The sequence below is a fragment of the Theropithecus gelada genome, chromosome 4, assembly GCF_003255815.1.
Source record: "Theropithecus gelada isolate Dixy chromosome 4, Tgel_1.0, whole genome shotgun sequence".
In the NCBI taxonomy this organism is placed as follows: Eukaryota; Metazoa; Chordata; class Mammalia; order Primates; family Cercopithecidae; genus Theropithecus; species Theropithecus gelada.
In genome coordinates this window covers 31,501,219-31,524,223 of record NC_037671.1, presented here as the reverse complement: position 1 = coordinate 31,524,223, position 23,005 = coordinate 31,501,219, and the positions used below count along the sequence as shown (strand labels likewise).

The 23,005-nt window shown below is 40.3% G+C and overlaps 4 non-coding genes across 4 annotated transcripts; all 4 read right to left on the bottom strand.

Annotated features, from left to right (window-relative positions):
• Positions 1-961: 961 nt before the first annotated feature.
• On the bottom strand, positions 962-1,033 carry TRNAA-CGC. The gene has a single exon. It is a non-coding gene; the product is annotated as a tRNA-Ala (tRNA).
• A 4,726-nt stretch (positions 1,034-5,759) lies between these two features.
• On the bottom strand, positions 5,760-5,833 carry TRNAT-AGU. The gene has a single exon. It is a non-coding gene; the product is annotated as a tRNA-Thr (tRNA).
• A 6,601-nt stretch (positions 5,834-12,434) lies between these two features.
• Positions 12,435-12,506, bottom strand: TRNAA-AGC. Its single transcript has one exon. It is a non-coding gene; the product is annotated as a tRNA-Ala (tRNA).
• A 7,838-nt stretch (positions 12,507-20,344) lies between these two features.
• TRNAA-AGC lies at positions 20,345-20,416 on the bottom strand. The gene has a single exon. It is a non-coding gene; the product is annotated as a tRNA-Ala (tRNA).
• Positions 20,417-23,005: the final 2,589 nt, after the last annotated feature.

The window sequence follows — 23,005 nt, the reverse complement described above, 5'->3', positions numbered from 1 at the left end:
CGCCAGCCACCACACCCGGCTAATTTTAAATTTTTAGTAGAGAAGAGGTTTACACCATGTTGGCCAGGCTGGTCTCGAACTCCTGACCTGAGGTGATCCACCCACCTAGGCCTCCCAAAGTGCTGGAATTACAGGCGTGAGCCACCGCACCCAGCCAAGACCTAACCTTTAAAACCTTTTAGTAGATCGCTTGCTGCAGGCTGTAAGCTGTTCCAGCGAACTAGAGCTGGCTGTCTTCAGTCATCCAAATTATGTTTTAAGCGTTCGCGAGGCAAAGCGCTGAGTGCCACCTTCCATTTGGACAATCTTTACCTACTCACTCACTCAGAAAAACTTAGGACTGAATGCCCAGCTCCTCTGTTGCTCACAATTCAATTCTCAGCGGCAGAGGCGGCTGTTGGAGAAGCCCCGAGGAGAGACGCGTAAGGCAACCAGTGGGAAGATTTTCTGCTCCTCAGCCTTGGACGACCTAATGCTCATAAAACAGAGATGCAAGGAAAATTTTCTCTGATTTTTTTCTTATTTCACAAAATCTTTTCTTGTTTACTTTCTTTTTCTGTCTCGCTCTTTAGCGATACCGCCTAATGCATGGGTCCGTAGTGTGACTGCAGGGTTCATGCTTCCTGCCAAGGAGACCTGGCCGAAAATTTATCTATTTATGATTTTTTTTTTTATGCTGGGCTACAAGTCGATATCTACATATAGTCAGAAATGATAATACCATGACCCACAAGAACTCCTTGTGGAGTAATTTGTGCCCCGTTTCAACGTCTGCTTGTTTCACTCACGTTAGCAATATATTCTTCTCACGCTAAGTTTTATAAAAAGCCACAGATCACTGTTCGAATAAACAGCATAGTATTAAAAGCAACACATTTGACACTCCTCTTTTTATAGAAGTAGGGGAAGCGCGACGAACGCATGCAAAGAATGAGAAAGGAGAATGAAGAAAACGTACAGCTGGAGGAGCCGGGGGTCGAACCCGGGGCCTCGTACATGCGAAGCACGCGCTCTACCACTGAGCTACACCCCCTGCTCGTGAAATACTTCTGTTGGCTTATATATAAAATATCACTTTGTTTTCAGTTTGTTGGTTTCATTTTCTGTTGGTTGGAGAAGGATCGCTGGATTAAATTCCACCACTTTCCTGAAATCACTAAACTGGATACTGTTTGGCAGCTAACAGTTTCCTAATACATTTATAACAGTATACTAAGACCCTAAGATTATAGTCCAAATGACACAGTTTCTTATCCTTGGACTTTCCCATTCCTGTTAGCCTGCTCCAAGCTCCATTCACAAGCAAACTGCATGAAAGCTACTTTCCTCCACCAGCAAAAAGCACAGACTTCCAACATTGAGGACTGTTTAGTCATAGAGAAGGATCCCTGATTTTAGTCTAGACCTTTAATCCAGAGCTCTTCCAACTGAGCTATGTTTGCCACATTTCTACTTTCTCCCGCAATACTGACTCAAATGAAGTGCTGCTCAGTCCAGAGGCAGCCTTCGGAGAGTTTCCAACACTGTATTTGTTGGAAGCTGTGACAACATCCATTTTCCAGTTGACCCTCAATCCTCGTTAATGCATCACGAGCTCTGAGATTGTCTTCAATTTTGGTTCCACACCTCCATCTGTAACCCTCCCTTAAGAACTGTGTTCACAAAGGATTTTTTTTTTAAAAAAACCTGCAAAATTTTATTAACTTTAATCAATCGACGATTTTCCAGACTAGAGGAATAAACAGGGCAACAGCAAAAGCAGAACAGCGAAGCAAGGATGGGCGACTGAGCAAAGCTATCACAACAGGAAAGTCTGCTATGCATATAGATGTTTGAAAGAATAAAGCCGGAGAGTCCTGGGAATGTTCAGAGTGCCATCAATGAATTAAAAAATGCAAGGAAGTCCTGGATAGCACAGAGCTAATAGAATTGGATTGGCCGGCAGAGGAAGAGCATAGTTAATAGCTGTTCTGTCCCTGGGATGCTTTTATCACTTCCATAACGAGTCCGGAAAAAAAAAAAAATTGTCCATGCTTGTCTTTTTTTTCTTCTTCTTGGTTTCTCTTCGTTCTCCTAAGTAACATTGTAGAAAGAAAGAATAGGTGAAAAGCTGGTTAGTGCTATTGCATTCGTGATGTTGAATAGGCCTTTTCTTTTTCTTTGTTTCTTCTTTCTGCTATCACAGAAATCATGCTTAATTTCCGTGTGAGCAGGTGAAAAAAAAAAGGGAACTGAAAGCATAAAGTAGGAGAGAGGCTTCCGCATTGCGTTACTGAAGGTATGTGTGGTATAAAAGTACTTGGGGAAATCAAATAAACAAAACCATGGAATTGCTGGGCATTGAACCCTGGACCTCATACACGCAAAGCACGTGCTCTACCACTGAGCTATATGCACAAAAGGCAAAGAAAACCTTTTAAATTTTTGATGAGTTCAAATTATTGCCTTTTATGCTTTTGTTGTCATATCTACAAAATCTTTGCCTAACCTAGGGTCACAAAGATGTTTTCTTCTAGAGGTTGTATAGTTTTATGTTTTACACTTAGGCCTATGATTCAATTTTAGTAGATGCTTTAGGCTTTATAGTATGTATTTAAAAAATCACACTGTAACTTCAAGTGGTATTACATTACTTCATGTATAGATAAGGTAGATAAGTACTTTACACCACTATATGTTCATTTCTTCTCTACCGGAGTTTGTGCTAATGTTAACAACATAACCTCTCCATATGTTATAACTCCAAAACATATTGTTATTATTTGTATTCTAAACAATCATTTTTAAACAGATTTAAATAATAGCAAAAAAATTCATATATTTACTACATCCTTATAATTCCCAGTGCTCTTCATTTATTTATGTAGATGCACATTTCTTTGTGTAGATTCTTTTTTTATGTTGGGGGGTGTCATTGAGACACATGCTACAGATATCAGTCTCATGTAGACAAGTGTAATATGGGTGTGCAGTAGAGAAAGGTGAATCTAGAAGAACTCCTGAGTTTTCTAATTTACACCAGAACATTTTTTAAAAGTCTTCAGTTGTATGAATGTGAAATATTTTTCAAGGAGGCATATTCTCTGAACTTCTTCTATCTCCAGAAAAAAAAACTTAATACATTAGGCTATATAGACTTTTATATTCAGTGGAATTCCTTTGCTAATGTAGCTCTAGAGACTATTAAAATTTTACATAAAAATAAGAAAAGAATTTTCTGAAGACAAAAGGGAACTCAACTTCTAAGACTTTTGTTAGTGTACTATTATTATAATCCTAATAAATTTTTCCCTTCTCACCATTCCTATTCAATTAATTTTTACAGCAAAAAAAAATTTTTTTTAAATTACACATCTAGTATCCTGATGTAATACAGTTGTATTTTGGCAGTTCTTTTTGATATTGTCTTTCCTAAATTTAAGTCCTAAATTTTGAATAATAAAAATTGTGTGATGTTTCTTACATTAAAACTAGCTCCGAGTTTCCCAGTCAGCTTCTGATCCACAATAAAGACTTGTTCTAGTTCTTAATAAAAAGAGGAATACTGAAAATAATTAGCAGTAATATGCTCCACAATTTAATTAGGTCAAAACAATTGTGACAATGGTCTGTGACAAATTCCACAATGTGAAAAACAAAGGAAAACAAAGCTCTATCAGTTCAAAAGAAAGAAACTTATTCACTCTAGGTTAATTATGTACAAGTAAAACAATATTCATACAAACATGTTTCAGCAATTGTCTACCCTTTTCAGGTTGGACTGGGAATGTCCTAGAAGCAGATGCATTGTCATTTAGTCTGCAGTTCAGTAACCTTTCTCGTGGTATAGCGATTAAAGGAGATCCAGTTTAGTGATTTCAGAAACAGTGGGATTTATCTCAGTGGATTTTCTCCTGCCAACCATCATGTTTTGAAAATTAGAAATACTGACACTGATATATCAAGATGTATGTGCAAGAGAGCTTGGCTATCACGAGAGTGTTGCTTGGTGGTAGAATGCATACTTAACATGTGCGCTGTCTTGGTTTCATTTCCTGAAAATGTCACTGTTCTTTAGCTACTCACCAACAACCACCCCTTCTTTTCTTTTCTCGTACACTTAACTCGCGTACATGATCCAAAGGACTCCCTTTAGTGCGACTCCATTTGTACGCCATAAACTTCCGCACTGCCCAGGGCAAAAGACTATGGCAAAGACTAGATGGAAGAGGATAAAACAAAGGATTAATAGCTCATTCGAAATCATCACTAGGAGAGAGAAACCTGACCCCACATTAACAGAAATTAACCTTGGATTCCAATTCTCTGCATCTTTAAAGGTTATCAAAGACAAAAAGAAAAGAAAAACAAAGAACATCATCACATTTTATTTTTTTATTTTTATTTTTATTTTTAAATTTTCTTTGCTGTGTCTGGCTCAACCAACAGGATGTGGAAGAGCAGAAAGTTTTTTGTTTGTTTGTTTGTTTTTTAATTCCCGTCACTTATCTTCTGTGTCCCTCCTCCACCTATCCATTCCACACTGCCAGGGAATTGGATTCAGCCATCATATGTAGGAGTCAATAAGTTCCAAGTCTTTCTTAGTGGGTAAATACATTGTATAATAAAAGCACTTAAGAAACCTGAAAGCTAAAAAGTTGGAAACAATCGAAGTATTGAAAGAGAAACTGAATAAAGTTTTCAGTCTGCAGTAAGCTAAGATAGCTTGGTTGGGAGGGCATTAGACTGAAGATCTAAAGGAGACTGGTTCAATTCAGGGTTTTGGCAACTGCCTTTTCAGATACTCTACCAGCGATCTACCTTTGCAGTCTTAAAATTTCGTATGAACTGCATCTCTTAATTGATGTTTAGTAGTTGATATTCAGGGGAGCAAAAGAACATGGCACATAAGCAAAGGAATAACGTGTCTGCCTTCTTTTGCTTCTCCATATATAATAAAGCAATCGCGATGCCCCATGAATTTTGATGTGTGAAATAAAGATGAACTGTAAAATTCATTTTGATACTTACAATTTTATTTTATTTTTTCTTAATTAGAGTGACATTAGACAGAAAATGAAAAATACCATGACGGGCTGAAAAAAGAGCGACTGAAAGGGAAAAGCTTTGTATTTTAGCACTTTTTATGGCAGTTGCCCCTGCTTTTTGAATAAGGGACCCTGTATTTTCATTTTACACTGGACCTGTAAATTATGTAGCTGACCTTCATCAATATTAAATCGACATTCATAGTACATATAATTGTAGTATCTATAATCGACATTCATAATTATAGATTATTAATTCATAGTTGACATTTTACAAATTTGGAGAATTGAAGACATTCTAACTCTTCACATGCCTATAGCTGAATTATAATCCCAAGAGCATGGCCAGTACTGTATTAAAATCCACACCTACAGTATACCTTCCCTCTCTAAACTTCAATTCATTGTTCTTAACTCTTTATATAAAATCGGAATACTTGAAATGACATTGCACAGAAAATCCCAATGGAAGATATAGCTTATATTTAAAAAAAAAAAAAAAAAGCAAACAAAAAATGGGCAGTATACTATAATCACCGTACTGCTCTGTGCTATTTTTATATAGTCTTGTGTTGGGAGGATGCACAGTTTCAGTTTGTTTCCAAAGCCTTTGGATGCCACCTGTTATGTCCAAGATCAGGGGCAGAGGATCCTCGATAGTAGACAGGAAAGACAGAAAAACCTCAAGTTTAAAGAGAGTTGGCATGAAGACACTCTCACCTTGACCAACAGAGGCCCCACTGGGATTCGAACCCAGGATCTCCTGTTTACTAGACAGGCGCTTTAACCAACTAAGCCACGGAGCCCATGGGAACTGTCCTTGGTTTCCTTCTATCAGAATATACGTAGGTATTTGCGGTAGAATTTAGATTTTCCTTTTAATTAAAAACAAAAAGTTGTTCATTTATTGGATTTTTATTTGGCCTTTGATCCCACCCACAGACACTCAAGACAGTGAATAACAGCTTTGATGGAAGCACTGATTTGCCAGTCTGTTTCTCTTGTTCTTTATAACCTTACTGTATTTGGCTTGGAGCCTCATTGCCTTATGGGAACTCAAGCCGAGGGAAAAATTGAAGCAACATCAAAAGAGAAGGGACTATGAGAAATACTTTTATTTCAGGCTCATTTTAGGCTTTCTAAGGCATTTGACTTAATGTTTAGATTGTGCATCTGTGAAAGAAGGGAAGTGCCACAATTTCTTTCACTTTAAAAGTCAACCCCTGGAAATGAGCTCAAGCAGTTCCTATGATTTACACAAGTTTGAAAAGGAAGGAAAATGAGTGAAGGAGCTAATAACCTCAGCGACTTTTTCTAGGGAACATTACAGCTCTTGACATAGAATCATAAAGAGGTGGGAGACAAGGAAGACAGGAGGCAGGAAAACAGAGCGTTCTGGAGCTTTAGCGATTATATTGTCCCTTTAAAATGGAACTGTCTCTGCAAAGAGGAGAATTCAAAGGAGATTCACAGATTAGGACTACAGCTACCAAATGAGTTAGTGGAATATATATGTGTGTCCCAGGTAGATCGATAGATTCATGTAGCTCAGATGATAAGCATTCAAACTATTAGTGTAAGGAATGAAGATTCGAATCTCTGTCAACAGTCTTTTTTTTTTTTTTTTTTTTTTTTTTGAGACGGAGTCTCACTCTGTCGCCCAGGCTGCAGAACAGTGGCACAATTCCGGCTCCCTGCAACCTCCGTCTCCCGGGTTCAAGCAATTCTCCTGCCTCAGCCTCCTGAGTAGCTGGGATTACAGGCATGCACCACCACACCCAGCTAATTTTTGTGTATTTAGTAGAGACGGGAGTTTCACTATGTTGGCCAGGCTGGTCTCAAACTCCTGACCTCAAGTGATCCACCTGCCTCGGCGTCCCAAAGTAGTGGGGTTATAAGCACGAGCCACCACGCACAGCCTAGAAGTACAGTATTTTCTAAGAGGTTGAAAAAACAATAATTCATTGCAACCTGAAGCTAAATCTGCTAAGATATGTTACAGCTAGTGATGGTAAAATTATGAGAAGGACAGAAAGAGGCTTGATTGAACAAGTTTAAAAAACTTGTGATAAATGTAAGGCTATTGTTATTTATTGTATTATTTATCGACAGATAATTTGTGGAAAATATTTGATGATATCAGGTGTTATTGAACAGTAATGTCAACAGTGCACTTAATTTGTTCTAGTAGACCAGCCACCAGAAATTAGAAACTGAAGGTCCTGACAAGAGGGATCACACAGCAGTTTAATGACTTAACGCTGCAAAGTTGTGTGTGTGGTTTTTTGTTTGTTTGTTTGTTTTTGTTTTTGTTTTTATTTTTAACTCAGGGCTGAGATGGAAATTTTTTTTTGAAGGGGAAGAACTGCCCTCAATTACTATGATCAGACACTGAATGGCTTTGGAAGTTAGCTTTTGTTTCAGATTGGATAATGCTTTTTAATAAATTCAGCCCCAAATTACAAGGCAAAACAATGTTCATATACAAAACTTGTACCACAGTAAAGTCATTTTGATGACAGCTAACACTGCTAGAATCATAGTAATATCAAGCTGCCCTGTGCACTGCCTGTGCTGTCAAAAGTTAAAAGAGGCAGTTCTCCAATCTCACAGAAATTTTCAGCAGATATATTCTCTGAACTCGAGCTAAAGTACCAACAGTGTGTTAAAAACTTAATGCAAGTGCAAAAGCAATTTCCATATTTCAAAATCTACTTAACTATGCAATTGAGGAGCTTCAAGCTAAGCCTCACTTTGAAGTGACTAATTTGCAATGTAATGACATGCTAAAAGCAAACATAAAGAGATGAACCTACTAGAATCCATAAATGTCTTCCATGCAATGAATATGCCCCAAATCATATACTCACAGATTAATATTAGCCATTTGACATCTCCTATCTTTATGAAAAGATATTTTCAAAATGAAATAAATAAAATTACACTACAGGTCATTAACAGATGAGCATTAGCAAATGACTTTGATGATAGAAACATTAACTTTGAGCCCCCATCTGTAATAATAATTATTATTATAAAGATGATTTAATTCTTCTCATTATCAATAATTACACTCAATTAGTATTGTATTTTGAATTTCATCAATAAATATGAGTGGACTTTTTTTCTCCCTTGTTATATAAGTACCTACATAATATCCTTGATTTGGCCATTTGACTTGCAAATCCTAAAATATTTACTACTTGGCCATTTACAGAAAAAGGTCTCTCTCAGGCTTATTTTATAAGAGCACTAATCCCATTCATGAAGATTCCACCTTTATCACCTAATCACCTTCCAAAGGCCCTACATCCTAACCTAATGACATTGGTGATTAGGTTTCAACATACAAATTTTCGTTGATGGGGACAGTCACAAACATTCAGATTACAGTGGGAGTATATTTAAAAGCCTGGAAAACACAATTAATTTTGCACAAGCTTACTTAGACAAAGAGTCCCTAGGTTGATCTCCAATAATTTCTATCTCCTAGTGTTCAAGTATTTGTGTAATACTCTCCCCTTGAGAGTGATTGGGACTTGCGACTTCTAACCAATAGAATATAGCAAGGGAAAGGGATGCCACTCCCATAATTACGTAAATATGTATATAAAATATACAATATATAGTTTATATTATTTATACACATACATTATTATAATCTATAATAATAGGTGTATATAAGCCATTTTATATATAGATATATGAGCAATTTTAAATATATGTACACACACAAATATATATTCAAAATAGAGCACAAAAACCCTGCCTAGGTCACTGATGATAATGACAGCATTTGGGGTGGAGTAGATGCAGAGATCGAATCTGCAGTGAAGAAGAAGGAAATGACAATGGGAGTTGATAGAAACAGAAGAGAGAGAGCCAGAGTCTGGTATATTTGACAGGCTTGAGTCTCAGGGGAATGACAACAGCACTCACTCCAAAAGGACCTGTAAGCAGCAACTGACGTCTCTACTAGAGAGGGGAGAAGTCTTTAATACAATTCATTTGTGCTGTAGATTCCAGGAACATGCTCCTATAATATGTGCTTGGCTGAATCACCAGACATTACGGGTGGATGGTCTTTCTGGGAAAGTGGAGGGAGTGTTTTCTGTGGAAAATGTAACTTTGATGCTACATAAAGCTGGTGGCACGGAATGGCTTGGTGTGGCACTTTTTGCATGGAAAAGACAATTTCCGTTTACTTTGGATGGAGCATGTGTTCTAGAGCTCATGTAATTTAGTTCACAAAACAACTGGTGATTTTTTTGTGACTCAAAGTTGTCCAAATTTGTGGGGTAGGAGAGACGCAGGTTTCTTTTCTTTGTTTTTTTAGACGGAGTTTTGCTCTTGTTGCCCAGAATGGAGGGCAATGGTGTGATCTCAGCTCACCGCAACCTCCGCCTCCCGGGTTCAAGCAATTCTTCTGCCTCAACCTCCTGAGTAGCTAGGATTACAGGCGTGTAGCACCACACCCATCCCACACCCAGCTAGTTTTGTATTTTTAGTAGAGATGGGGTTTCTCCATGTTGGTCAGTCTGGTCTTGAACTCCAGACCTCAGGTCACATGCCTGTTTCAGCCTCCCAAAGTGCTGGGATTACAGGTGTGAGCCACAGCTCCTGGCCTGACATGCAGGTTTCCTAAACTCCTTTATTGAAACATTTACAGTGGCCTCTGACTTTAGTGACCACTTGGTTTCTTTTAAAAAGTGGCAAATTATTTGAGCAAGCACTAAATTAACACACACCAGACCAATCATCTTTTCTGTGACCAATGTCCTTTTCTTATGTTTCGTGGAAATATCCTTAGACAAGTTTAAATTTTAACTGGGCTTATTTGAGCAAAGAACAACAAAATGAAACGTGGCAAAACAAAACAAAAAGACTGAAGAATCAGGCAACCTGCAAACCAGAGCAGGTTCAGAGAATGCCAACCAATAACATGGCCTAACAGCATTTATGGGAAACAGAAGTACAGTGGAGACAACCTCATTGGTTACAGCTCAATTTATTAATTGGTTACAGAGCCTCCAGCAAGTAATTAAAGCTCAGCTACTGTATTTCAACTCCATATTAGTTTGGTCTGTTAGGCTTAGTGGAGGAGCCTAGTCCAAATCAATGGCCTCCTAGACATTTTATTCAACAGATACAACAGTCTTTATTTTTCCTTCAAACCTCTTGCCTTATGCACTCAGGTCTCCCTCTAAAATATTTTCTCCTAGTTTAAGTGAAACACAAAAACTATTTTCTGTCATAAACTGGATTGTGTAATCCAATTTATGTTGATTCATCAAAGTTATTATTAGGACTACAAATTTAGACTACTGGGAGGGAAAAGGTAGAAATATCCCACAAACATACGGGGATTGTCGTAACTCAGTGCAGAGGATGTGTCTGTGCCCCCTGTTCATGTGATGGTGTGTCTGTGCCCTTCTCTGATGTCTCCATAAATGCTTAGGACTTCCACTACATTATTTCCTCCTCCTCCTCCTCCTCCTCCTCCTCCTCCTCCTCCTCCTCCTCCTCCTCCTCCTCCTCCTCCTCCTCCTTCTCCTCCTCCTTCTCCTCCTTCTCCTCCTTCTCCTCCTTCTCCTCCTTCTTCTCCTTCTCCTCCTTCTCCTCCTCCTTCTCCTCCTCCTTCTTCTTCTTCTTCTTGCAGGTCTTCTCTTCTTTGTCTCTTTCTCTCTCTCTTTCTCTCGACGGAGTCTTGCTCTGTCGCCCGGGCTGGAGTGCAGTGGCGCAATCTTGGCTCACTGCAAGCTCCGCTTCCCAGGTTCACGCCATTCTTCCGCCTCAGCCTCCCAAGTAGCTGGGACTACAGGTGCCCACCACCGCGCCTGGCTAATTTTTTGTATTTTTTTTTAGTAGAGACGGGTTTCACCGTGTTAGCCAGGATGGTCTCGATCTCCTGACCTCGTGATCCGCCCACCTCGGCCTCCCAAAGTGCTGGGATTACAGGCGTGACCCACCGCTCCCGGCCTGCAGCCTTTTCAAAAGGTGATACTCTCTCAACAATATCCCAGAGTCTCAGCTCAGCATAGGTAGAAGACAAAGGATTTTTTCTGCACTCTCGCTTCTTTCACTTCACGATTCAATACGGGGAGGAGTAGGTAGCAAGTCTTTGTGGTGAATAAGCATCTCCTGCCTCCTCAGTTCACAACTGGCATTGTTGAACATCTACTTTTCTATCTTTCAGGAGAAGGTAAAGAAACAAGAAAATGGCTTCTTGTTGGGGATGATCTCTTCTATACTTGTCATCAGGGCCAGCCTCATGGGTCTGTGACCAGTGCTGTTCATAGACTTTGGGCTCCACACATTGTGTAACAAAAGTCTTGCTTTTCATTGCTGGGTTCTTCATCCCACAGGCTGCTGCTTTTTCCAAAGTACTCGATCAGGCTGACTTCTAAAAAATATTTCAACCTTGCCGGGCGGGGCGGCTCACGCCAGTAATCCCAGCTCTTTGGCAGGCCAGGCGGGCGGACCACGAGGTCAGGAGATAGAGACCATCCCGGCTAACACAGTGAAACCCGACTCTACTAAAAATACAAAAATTTAGCGGAGCGTGGTGGCACGCTCCTGTGGTCCCAGGTACTCGGGAGCCTGAGACAGGAGAATCGCTTGAATCCGGGAGGCTGAGGTTTCGGGGAGCTGAGATCGCGCCATTGCACTCCCGCCTGGGTAACAAGAGCGAAACTCCGTCAAATAAATAAATAAATAAAAAGCTCCAGCCTTCTAATATTAATATTAAACTTTCCCCCAAATCCAAGAATAAACCCTCTTGAACTAATTCCTGATGCTAGTCTCAGGTGCATGAAAGATGAGGTGGAAGTGTGGTTAAGTGTCTAAGGAGATGATTTTCAAGTTAAGGTGATTTTCCTGCTCCCAGAACTTTAATTTTTCCCACTAAATTTTTGTGAAGTACAAGACTGTAGCCCACACAGCAGTGATTGCTCAGAATGGCTAGAGAGAAAGTGAATAACAAAAATGTCAACAAGTAACTTTGGTAGGGTAGGGGAAGTATTGGGAAGATGTTGGTAAAAGAATACAAAATTACAATTAGAAGAAGTTCAAGAAATCTATTGTACAACATGATGACTATAGGTAAAAACAATACAATGTATTGAAACGTGATGAGATTTTAAAGTGTTGTCACTACAAAAATAACTGTGAAGTAATGCATATGGTAATCAGCTCGATTTAGCCACTCCACAATGCATGTGTGTGTTATAATTATAAAATCATAATTTTACTTGTCAATTTAAAATTTAAAATACAAATGAAAAATGTTATTTTTCTAGAATATCCTCTTGAAAATCAATACGGGTTTTAAACACCACAGGAAATTAAAACTGGCGGTCAGAAAACCCACACTTCCTCATTTGAGGTAACACACACTACGCCACCAAGTGGAGGTGCCGGGGATCGAACCCGGGGCCTCGTGCATGCTAAGCACGCGCTCTACCACTGAGCTACACCCCCCCCTCCGGGACTGGTGGTCTTTTTTATGTCCTAAACATTATAATTTCATCTTTCTCTGCGTTTCGAGAATTTGAAATTTAGTACAAAGATCCCTTATATGTGACTCTATTTCTGAAACCTTTAGGTTTTTCATTCTGTCTTACAGGTACATCAAGAGAAGAGTAATTTGATGCTACACAAAAATATTACCATTCCAGTCTTATCAGCCCATCCCAAATTTGGCTCCCAAGAAGAGGCTTGAAGGGCTCTTCCATTCCTCCACCTGAGAGGGTCCCAAGATGTAACAATCTCTGGCAGCTTGAAAATTTCTCTTAAGTGATATTTCTCTGTATAGTTTTGTTTACTGGAATCATGTTAATGGTTTACACAGTCACATTTAAAAATAAAACTAACAACTATACAGAAAAAAGTACTTTAAATTTGAAAACAAATAGAAAAAAAATTTTCAAATTAATAATATCAGAATTTAAAAAGAGAACCAACCCAGGTAAATGTTTTACACGGTAGTTTGACCTTATAACTACATTCTAGATACAAAAGAACTGCAAATAGATGATCTCCCCTGCAGTAGAACAGAATACACAGCCTCAAGTCATGGAGTTACACTGGCTTTTCTTACTTCTGTTGAACCAAAATAACATATGCAAGGAGAATGAAAAACAGACAAGTTTATCCAGGAGAAAGCTGGGTTTTACTAGGATTCTATTAGAACTGAGTGGGGAAAACAAAAAACACTATCAGGGTCTGAAAAGGAACTCAAACACTGGACCATCAAATTGAAAGTTTAATTTTCTAACAAATTATTCAGGGTTAAAGACATTTTCATTTTTAAAATCTCTTCAATTAAAAAATATGTGGTTACTTCCTAACACATATATATATATTTAATATATGTATATATAACATATATACACATATATGTTTTTAAAACAATTATTCTGTTTATTTATTTTTGAGACAGAGCCTCGCTCTGTCACCCAGGCTGGAGTGCAGTGGTGTGACCTTGGCTCACTGCAACCTCCCCCTCCAGGATTCAAGAAATTCTCCCTGCCTCAGCCTCCCGAGTAGCTGGGATTACAGGTGCCCACCATCACTCCTGGTTAATTTTTGTATTTTTAGTAGAGACGGGGTTTCACCATGTTGGCCAGGATGGTCCCAAACTCCTGACCTCAGGTGATCCGTCTGCCTCTACTAAAAATACAAAATTAGCCGGGTGTGGTGGCCTATGTCTGTAATCCCAGGTACTTGGGAGGCTGACGCGGGAGAATCGCTTGAACCCAGTAGAGGGAGGTTGCGGTGAGCCAAGATCAGGCCATTGCACTCCAGCCTGGGCAACAAGAGTGAAACTCCGTTAAATGTAGCACGCTCTCTCTCTCCCCTTTCTGTCTTTCTTCGCTGGCTTTGTTATTTGAATTAGCAGGAAGCCTTGGGGGCAGCTCCTTCTTCTGCAGCACACATCAAGCACTGATCATCCACTTCTAAGGCTTCCAGAGTATGGCAGACAAAAGCTGAGGAAACAAAAACGTGTCTCATGTTTTTAGTATAGATGAGCTTTCATTTAATTGACATTACCTGAAAATCTTGTGTTCTTCATTATAGGGGCTGTATATTGCTTTCCTCCCTAAACTAGAGAAATTAGAAATGGGCATTTCCACTTTTTTGTTTTGTTTTATAGACTTTTATTGGTTTTAAAGTTTTGCCAAATCCAGAATTTAGTGCTCTTAAACTGAATCATACTGTCTTTTCCAGGTGAGTGATAGTTGAGGTACACTTACCACCAGGTGTAGAGAAGTTTGAGTTTTGAAGTCACTGAAATTAACTGGGTTTCTCAAGGGCAAATTGGAATCCTACTTATAGAATCCAAGGTCGAGTTCTGACTGTGGTCAATATGACCCTGAATGTTTGAGGTAGCTGGAGATTACACGTGGATAATGTAATAACAACGGGTTACATTAAATGAGTACATAATTCCTTTGAGAAACCAACTTTTTCAGAGGTGAAATAATTGGCCACATAGCTCACAGCCAACATGTAGCAGGACAAGTTTCAAAGCCAGACAGATTTCCTCCAAAGCACCTGCTCCAGATATTTTCTTTAGAGACAAAAATCCTGAATTCAAAAGACAGTTTGAAAAAGAGTGACTTTTGGATTCATTTTGTCTTTGACAATGTCAGTATCACTCATAGGAAGACATGTTGTCTTCAATGTTGAACAGTTCTCAGTTCTCATCCAGTCCTCTCATCAATAATTCTAGATGTCCACTAAGAAATTGGAAATCTTATCATCTGATCCATTCAATAAGTTTTTGTTTGTTTGTTTGTTTGTTTTGAAGCAGAGTCTTGCTCTGTTACCCAGGCTGGAGTGCAATGGCCTGGTCTTGGCTCACTGCAACTTCCGCCTCCTGGGTTCAAGCTGTTCTCCTGCCTCAGCCTTCTGAGTGGCTGGGATTACAGGCACCCACTACCATGCCCAGCCAATTTTTGCATTTTTTAGTAGGGACGCGGTTTCACCATGTTGGCCAGGCTGATCTCCAACTCCTGACCTCAAGTGATCCACCCGCCCTGGCCTCCCAAAGTTCTGGGATCGCAAGTGTGAGCCACCGTGCCCTAATGTTTGCTGAAGATATGGCAAGAGGTTGGTGAGGAAAGGGCAGACTTTGTCCTCCACAAACCCTGTTTTCAGGATTTGTAGTATGAATGTGTCTCAGGTTGATTTTATTTTATTAAAGCTCTTAAAAATCAGAGACAAAGAAACAAACTTCTGAACTCATATAAGTTAGTGGAGGTTTTGCACCAGTTTCTCATACTCCTTGCTTGTGAACTCATTAACCAAAGATATTTAAAACAGGATCTAAGAATGCAGCCATTGACAGCACTTTGGGAGGCCGAGATGGGCGGATCACGAGGTCAAGAGATCGAGACCATCCTGGCGAACACAGTGAAACCCCGTCTCTACTAATACAAAAAATAGCCGGGCGAGATGGCGGGCACCTGTAGTCCCAGCTACTCGGGAGGCTGAGGCCGGAGAATGGCATGAACCCGGGAGGCGGAGCTTGCAGTGAGCTGAGATCCGGCCACTGCACTCCAGCCTGGGCTACAGAGCGAGACTCCGTCTCAAAAAAAAAAAAAAAAAAAAAATGGAATTTCCTTCTTGGGGCTAGAATGTGAAGAGAGGCAGCCAGGTGAAAAGAAAAAAGTAAAGTTGGCAGATAGAAATTGCTTTCCTCTGGCTAATTCAATATTTTAAAAAATGTGTATTTATATTAATACCTTTGAAAACTTTTCAAAATGTCAATCAGTGGACTAGAAATACTGAGTAGCCGGGTAATGAAAAGCATGGTGATCATACTGAAGAAGAGGGGGCAAAAAGCAAAGGTAGTCATTGCTCTTGTACTACACTGTAAAAGTTCTAGCTCACTTGTGAAATAGTCACCTTTTTCTTTGCAGTTGATAATATCCATTTTAACACGAAAATAATTTGCTGGCCGGGCGCGGTGGCTCAAGCCTGTAATCCCAGCACTTTGGGAGGCTGAGACGGGCGGATCACGAGGTCAGGAGATCGAGACCATCCTGGAGAACATGGTGAAACTCGTCTCTACTAAAAAATACAAAAAACTAGCTGGGCGAGGTGGCAGGCCCCTGTAGTCCCAGCTACTCCGGAGGCTGAGGCAGGAGAATGGCGTGAACCCGGGAGGCGGAGCTTGCAGTGAGCAGAGATCCGGCCACTGTACTCCAGCCTGGGCCACAGAGAGAGACTCCGTCTCAAAAAATAAATGAATAAATAATAATAATAATAATAATAATTTGCTTCTTCCACATGGGGTGTCTTCTGATGATAATGGATGTTTGCAGAATATATTTCATTTATCTATTCAAAAAGAAGAAAAAATGAGATGAGTGAAGAAATACAGAGAAGTAAATAGTGTGAAATATTTCGGCATGGTAGGCTATCTAATTCATTTAATGCAGACTTGTTTATTTTTTCACCTATTATTTTTGGCAGTATTGTACTTCATTGAAAGCCATTATTCTGTTGTCCAATGTCCATCCACCCACTCACCTAGAAATTGTTGGTATCTATGGCCATCTGTTTGCATTGTTAGACCAAACTTTTGATGGCAGGTACTGTGAAGATTGAGGTGAAGGGAGAAGACCAGTAGGATGATCAATGAGAAAACGCTCTGCTCTTCTGCCTTCTCATATATTCATTGATGCTTTCCTGGTTTTGATCATCACACTGTGTTCACACAGATATTAAGATTAGAGGAAGACAGCAGACAGTTTGGGTATGCCAAAGAGAAGGCATAAAGTGCTGCCTTTAAGTGAAAAGGGGAAAGTTATCTACTTAATAAGGAAAGAGAAAAAATTCATATCTGAGGTAGCTAAGAGCTATGGTAAGAATAAATCTATCCTTGAAATTGTAAAGAAGGGGAAAGTTCTCTACTTAATAAGAAAAGAGAAAAATAATTTGTATCCAAGGTTGCTAAGAGCTATGGTAAGAATAAATACTTTGTCCGTAAAATTGTAAAGAAGGGAAAATAAACTCTTGCTAGTTTTGCAAAAGCTACTGCCACAGTGTGCGGTAAGTGCATGGAAAAGGCAGTAAATTTGTGGGTGAAATATGTGAACAGAACATGTGTTCCACTTGATGGGGTTTCTATGGTGCTGGCAGCTTATGTGTTTTTCAGCTTCTCTCATTCTTACAAGGAAGTGAAACATGAATAGCTATGAAAATATCACTGGGGGGAAAAAAACAAAAACAAAAAAGAAAGCCTGTGTAGAGGAAGTGCCCTGCATTCCTGACTATGGCCTTCTTTGTCCTGGCGCTGCTCCTTGAGAAACTTGGCACCTCTCCTTGAGGAACATGATTTTTGCTTAATCCTTTCATATTCTAATTGATAATTAATGCCCGATAAAAGACAACCATTATGTATACCAAAAATACAAAATGATTGGAAGAATCTAGGTGGGAAATATTAAAACTCTGTATTTGTTTTGTAACTTTTCTGTAAATCTAAAGTTAGTTGTAAATTTAAAAGTCTAAAATTTGCACTAAAAATAATGAGAAGTAAACCGGGCATGGTGGCTCATGCCTGTAATCCCAGCACTTTGGGAGGCCGAGGCGGGTGGATTATGAGGTCAGAACTTCAAGACCAGCCTGGCCAACATGGTGAAACCCCGTCTGTACTAAAAATACAAAATTAGATTGTGTGGTGGCACACACCTGTGGTCGCAACTACTTGGGAGGCTGAGGCAGGAGAATCACTTGTACCCAGGAGGTGGAGATTGCAGTGAGCCGAGAGCGCGCCACTGCACTCCAGCCTGGGTGATGCTTTGTCTCAAAAAAAAAAAAAAAAAGAAAGAAAAAGAAATAATGAGAAGTAAAGGAAAATTTTCATGAGCCTCTTCTGTTTTTCCTTTTCTCCAATAATAGGGAAAAATAGAAGACAAACTGAATGGCCTCATTATCGTGGTAGTACATCTTGATGTCAAAAGAACCTATGTAAATCAGTTCTATTATTACTTTCTATCCTCCTTCTTCTGTGATGATAGTTGTTTGGATGGTGCCAAGACTCACAGAATAAAAATGGGGCAAAGCCACCCCTAAGATGTTGAGTAACCCAGACAAACACATTTGTTTTTTGTGGGGTCCTGTTCATGTGAATTTTATACATATATATACACACACACACACACACATATATATACTATACGTGTGTGTGTGTGTATATATATTGTTTTTTTTTTGGACAGCGTATCACTCTGTTGCTCAGGCTGGAGTGCAGTGGCTTGATCCTGGCTCACTGCAACCTCTGCCTCCTGGGTTCAAGTGATTCTCCCACCTTGGACTCCTGAGTAGCTGGGACTACAGGCAAAAGCCACCACACCTGGCTAACATGTAAATAATTTGATTTAAAAATGTTTTACAAAATTTAGGGGATCCTGTGAGGATCTTGTTGTGTATTAATAAAGATTTAGAATAATGAGTACTTACATAGTTGTTTACAGCCTAATCAATACTCAAAAACATTTTTCGTAGTGTTCTGGCACCAATTCATCCTTTTCAGTCCAGAAACTATCTCTTCATGTTATATATTGTCAAACACACTGTTTCTGGCTAATTCTATATTTTTCCTACCATGAGTAAAAGGTAGCAACATTGTTATTACTCACCATACCACGGCTCTTTGGAACTCCTTTGTGTTGAAACAATATGGATCTTCCTGCCTCTACAGTTCCCAAATGCCTTTTGTTGGATGCTGACCGCATCCTTATTCATGAAGAAGCTGCATCAGCTTTCTTGCCACCTGTAAATGCTGGCTTCCAACTTCTCTTTAGAAGGTTATTACTTTGTGTTATACTATGACTGTGTTAATAATGATCACAAATGTAAGTCATATCCATAGTATGTAGGAAAATGCGTACAGGTTAACTTTTTTTTTCTTCTTTTTTTGAGACAGAGTCTCTGTCACCCAGGCTGGAGTGCAGTAGTGCAATCTCAGTTCACTGCAGCCTCTGCCTCCCGGGTTCAAGTGATTCTTCTGTCTCAGCCTCCCAGGTAGCTGGGACTACAGGTGTGCAGCACCATGCCTGGCTAATTTTTTTGTATTTTTAGTGAAGACAGGATTTCACCATGTTGGCCAGGCTGGTCTTGAACTCCTGACCTCAGGTGATCTGCCTGCCTTGGCCTCCCAAAGTGCTAGGATTACAGGCAGGAGACACCGCGCCTGGCCAGGTTAACCTTTTCAGTCAAGTTAAACTTATTATTTGGAATTCAATAGCATAAATGTAGAATAACACATCTAGCAATATCTTCTTCTGAACTCTTTAGAGTGTAATCACTGGATTCATAAAATGTGATTTCTTCATTGACAGATGTAGCCTCTCCAATATTTTTTATGTATTTCAGTCCAAATCTATTCCTGAATCTGTGTAACCATCCCCTACTTGCAATATATGGGTTGGTGTCAATCATTTCAGAGGCTCCCTTGCTGAAGTTTTCATATGGGCTCAGTGTTTTCTGGTGTAAATTGTTGCCGTCAAGTAGAACGGTGTTCTGTTCACGTCTTTCACCCACACATTTACTGTCTTTTTAACATTAACTAAGCACTTATCCCACACTGTAGCAGTAACTTTTGCAAAAGTAACAAAAATTTCTTTTCTCTTCTTTACAATTTCATGGATAGAAGATCTATTCTTAACACAGCTCTTAGTAAACTCTGATATGAATTTGTTTCTGTTTCCTTATTAAGTAGAGAACTTTCCCCTTTTCACTTAAAGGTAGCCCTTTAGGGCTTCTCTTTGGCATGCCTAAATTGCCCAGCATCCCTACTCTTGCACTTCGGGGCCTTTATCAGGTAAAATAAGGGTTATTTGAACACAGACAATGTGAGGACAATAGCTCAGATAACTCAGATGGCTGGCTACTAAGTGACTAACCAGTGGGTGGCTTACTACTCAGCGTGGATGTGCTGGACAAACAGATGATTTACTTCCCAGGTGGGATAGAGCAGATGAGGTGAGGTTTTATCATGCTGCTCACAACAGGGAAATTGAAACCTTATGAATTTTCTGGAATTTTTCATGTAATAATCTCAGATCACGGTTGACTGTGGGTAAGAAACTAAAGGATGAATAGTGGACTACTGCTATTCACAGAATTCCAAGGGCCTTGGTTCTTCCTAATCCCACACTTTCAATGCAGCATTATTTACACATACTACCCAAAGCATGGGCCTCAGGCTAATTTTGATTTGATTGCCACTCATAAGGTAGATCCGTGTTGCCTTATGCCCAGGGGGCCCTGCTCTGGGCAGTTAGACAAACAAGCCAAACACATGGAGGTGCTGGGGATTGAACCCAGGGCCTCGTGCATGCTAAGCACGCGCTCTACCACTGAGCTACACCCCCTTGAAAGTCGTTGCTTCTACTATGTTTTATAACTGGCTGTCACTATTATCTGCTAGGGTTCCACGATTTAAACCGAAGTCAAGGTCTACTCTATTCAACTCTACTGTTTCTGAAACCCTTAAGTTGCATTCTGGAAAGATCCCTTTAGTGCTACTGGGGTCTTTCATTATGGCGGACCCTCCAAGGACTGTTACTAGGGAACTTCCCGAATGGCAGCTTTTGTCCAGCACCAAGGAGAATCCCAGGTAGAAATATTATCTTAAATAATCAACTTCCTACTTTTCTGTCTACAGTGCTCCCAGAAAAACATAAACAGTAGTGCCAGGGAATACTAAGATCAGCACTTGGAGAGCTACTCAGGGAACGTAGGTCCAGGCGAGGAGATAAGACTGGAGGGGAATTTATTCACCATATCGGAGTGAAATGAAGAGCAAAGCATGTGTCAGTCACAGCTCCCCCAAACCGCTGGGCCCAGCGTCTACGGAAGCGTGGAAGCGGCATTCTGTCCAAGACGCTGCTCACTGGCTGAGATCCCTAGAGAGCAAAGACCAGAAAAAAAAAAAAAAACAGCTCCAGGCGACTTTCACCTCTTTCAGGCAAAATCCTTTCACAGTAAGGCGAACACAAAGAAAGCAAGAGGAACGAATTTGCTCTTTTTAAGACCTCCCTGCGCCTGGACAGGTCCTTAGACCCTGTGTTCCTGGAGCACAAAAGGTAAAGGTTTCCTGTCTTTATTCAACATACGTGCTACAGTCAACCCAGACAAGTGTTTTGGAGACAATGGGGGTTGGGGGCAGGAATGTATGTAATTTAAGAACACCCGCAGGTGACTCTGAAAATCAGCACGGTTCGATTACAAGTGGAATGTCTGAGAACGGAAGAGAACTGAAGAAGAGGACGTTAAGAAGGAAGGAGATAGAGAGTGGAGGGTATTATGGGCGAGAGTGGGGAAAGGGGAAGAGATGAAGCAGCGAATGACGGAGAAGAACAAGAGGACGAGAAGACAAGAAGCGGATTCAGGCAGGAGACTTGAAACACCATCAACATTTAAATAGGGAGGGAGACTGGACGTATCCAAGTTTCCCTATCTGTCGCGTTTTCACCAGGCCTACGGCAAGACAGAAGATTCCACTCTTCTAAACAAAGTAGGCTGAAAACGTAGATCCTGCGCGAAGATTTGGTTTGTTTTGTTCTAGACTGTCGAGGATTGAGAGCAATTCGTTGCTCTTTTCCTCTCTGGATAAACAGGTTGAGCGCTTCGCCGGGCGTTCGTGTGGCTGAATTTTTGTGCAATGGGTGCTGGAAATGGCAGTTTTTGTTTTTATTTTTATTTATTTATTTATTTAGAGACGGAGTCTCGCTCTATCGCCCAGGCTGGAGTGCAATGGCTCGATCTCCGCCCACTGTAAGCTCCGCCTCCCGGGGGTCACGCCATTCTCCTGCCTCAGCCTCCCGAGTAGCTGGGACTACAGGCGCCCGCCACCTCGCCCGGCTAGTTTTTTGTATTTCTTAATAGAGACGGGGTTTCACCGTGTTAGCCAGGATGGTCTCGATCTCCTGACCTCGTGATCCGCCCGTCTCGGCCTCCCAAAGTGCTGGGATTACAGGCTTGAGCCACCGCGCCCGGCCTATATGTGTGTTTTCTAGTGGAATTGTCCAAATCTCCAGGAGGCGGAGCTTGCAGTGAGCTGAGATCCGGCCACTGCACTCCAGCCTGGGTGACAGAGCGAGACTCCGTCTCAAAAAAAAAAAAAAAAAAGAAAGAAAACACACATATATATTTAAAATAACCTAGGAGAAAAAAATTCTTTTATATTATCACAGATATTTATCATTTCAGTGGATCTTCCTTCACTCCTGAAGATCCAAGTTTCCCTCTGGTATCATTTCCTTTTAGCCTGAAGCATTTTCTCAATATTGCTTGCACAGAAGATCTGATGGTAATGCATTCTTGTAGCTTCCCTTCTTTGAGAGTACCTTTATTTTATCCTCATTTCTGAAGGATTGTCTCACTAGATACAGAATTCTGGATTAATATTTCCTTTATCATTTTAAAGATGTTATTCCACTGTCTTTTGACTATCATAGTTTCTGAAAGAGAAATCCACATATTTAGATTGCGGTCTCCATTTAAACATTGCGTTATTTTGTGTAGTTGTTTCCAAGATTATTTTTTGTTTGTATTTTAGTTAGGGTCTCACTTTGTAACTCAGGCTGGAGTGCACTGGCACACTCACAGCTCATTCCAGCCTCAATACCCTGGGTTCAAACAATCCTCCCACCTTAGCACGTCTCTCTGCTCCTTGCAGCTGGGACTACAGACTACCGTGCCTGGCTAAGATAGCCTTGCTTCCTCTCCTCTCCTCTCCTCTCCTCTCCTCTCCTCTCCTCTCCTCTCCTCTCCTCTCCTCTCCTCTCCTCCCCTGCCCTCTCCTCCCCTCCCCTCCCCTTGCCTTTCTTTCCCTCCCTCCCTTCCTTCCTTCCTTCCTTAGTCCTTTTTTTTTTTTTTTTTTGAGANAATTTTTCAATCTTTTTCTCTCATTGCTTCAGGATTTTAAGCCTTAGGAAAGTTTTCTCTGTGCCAAAGTT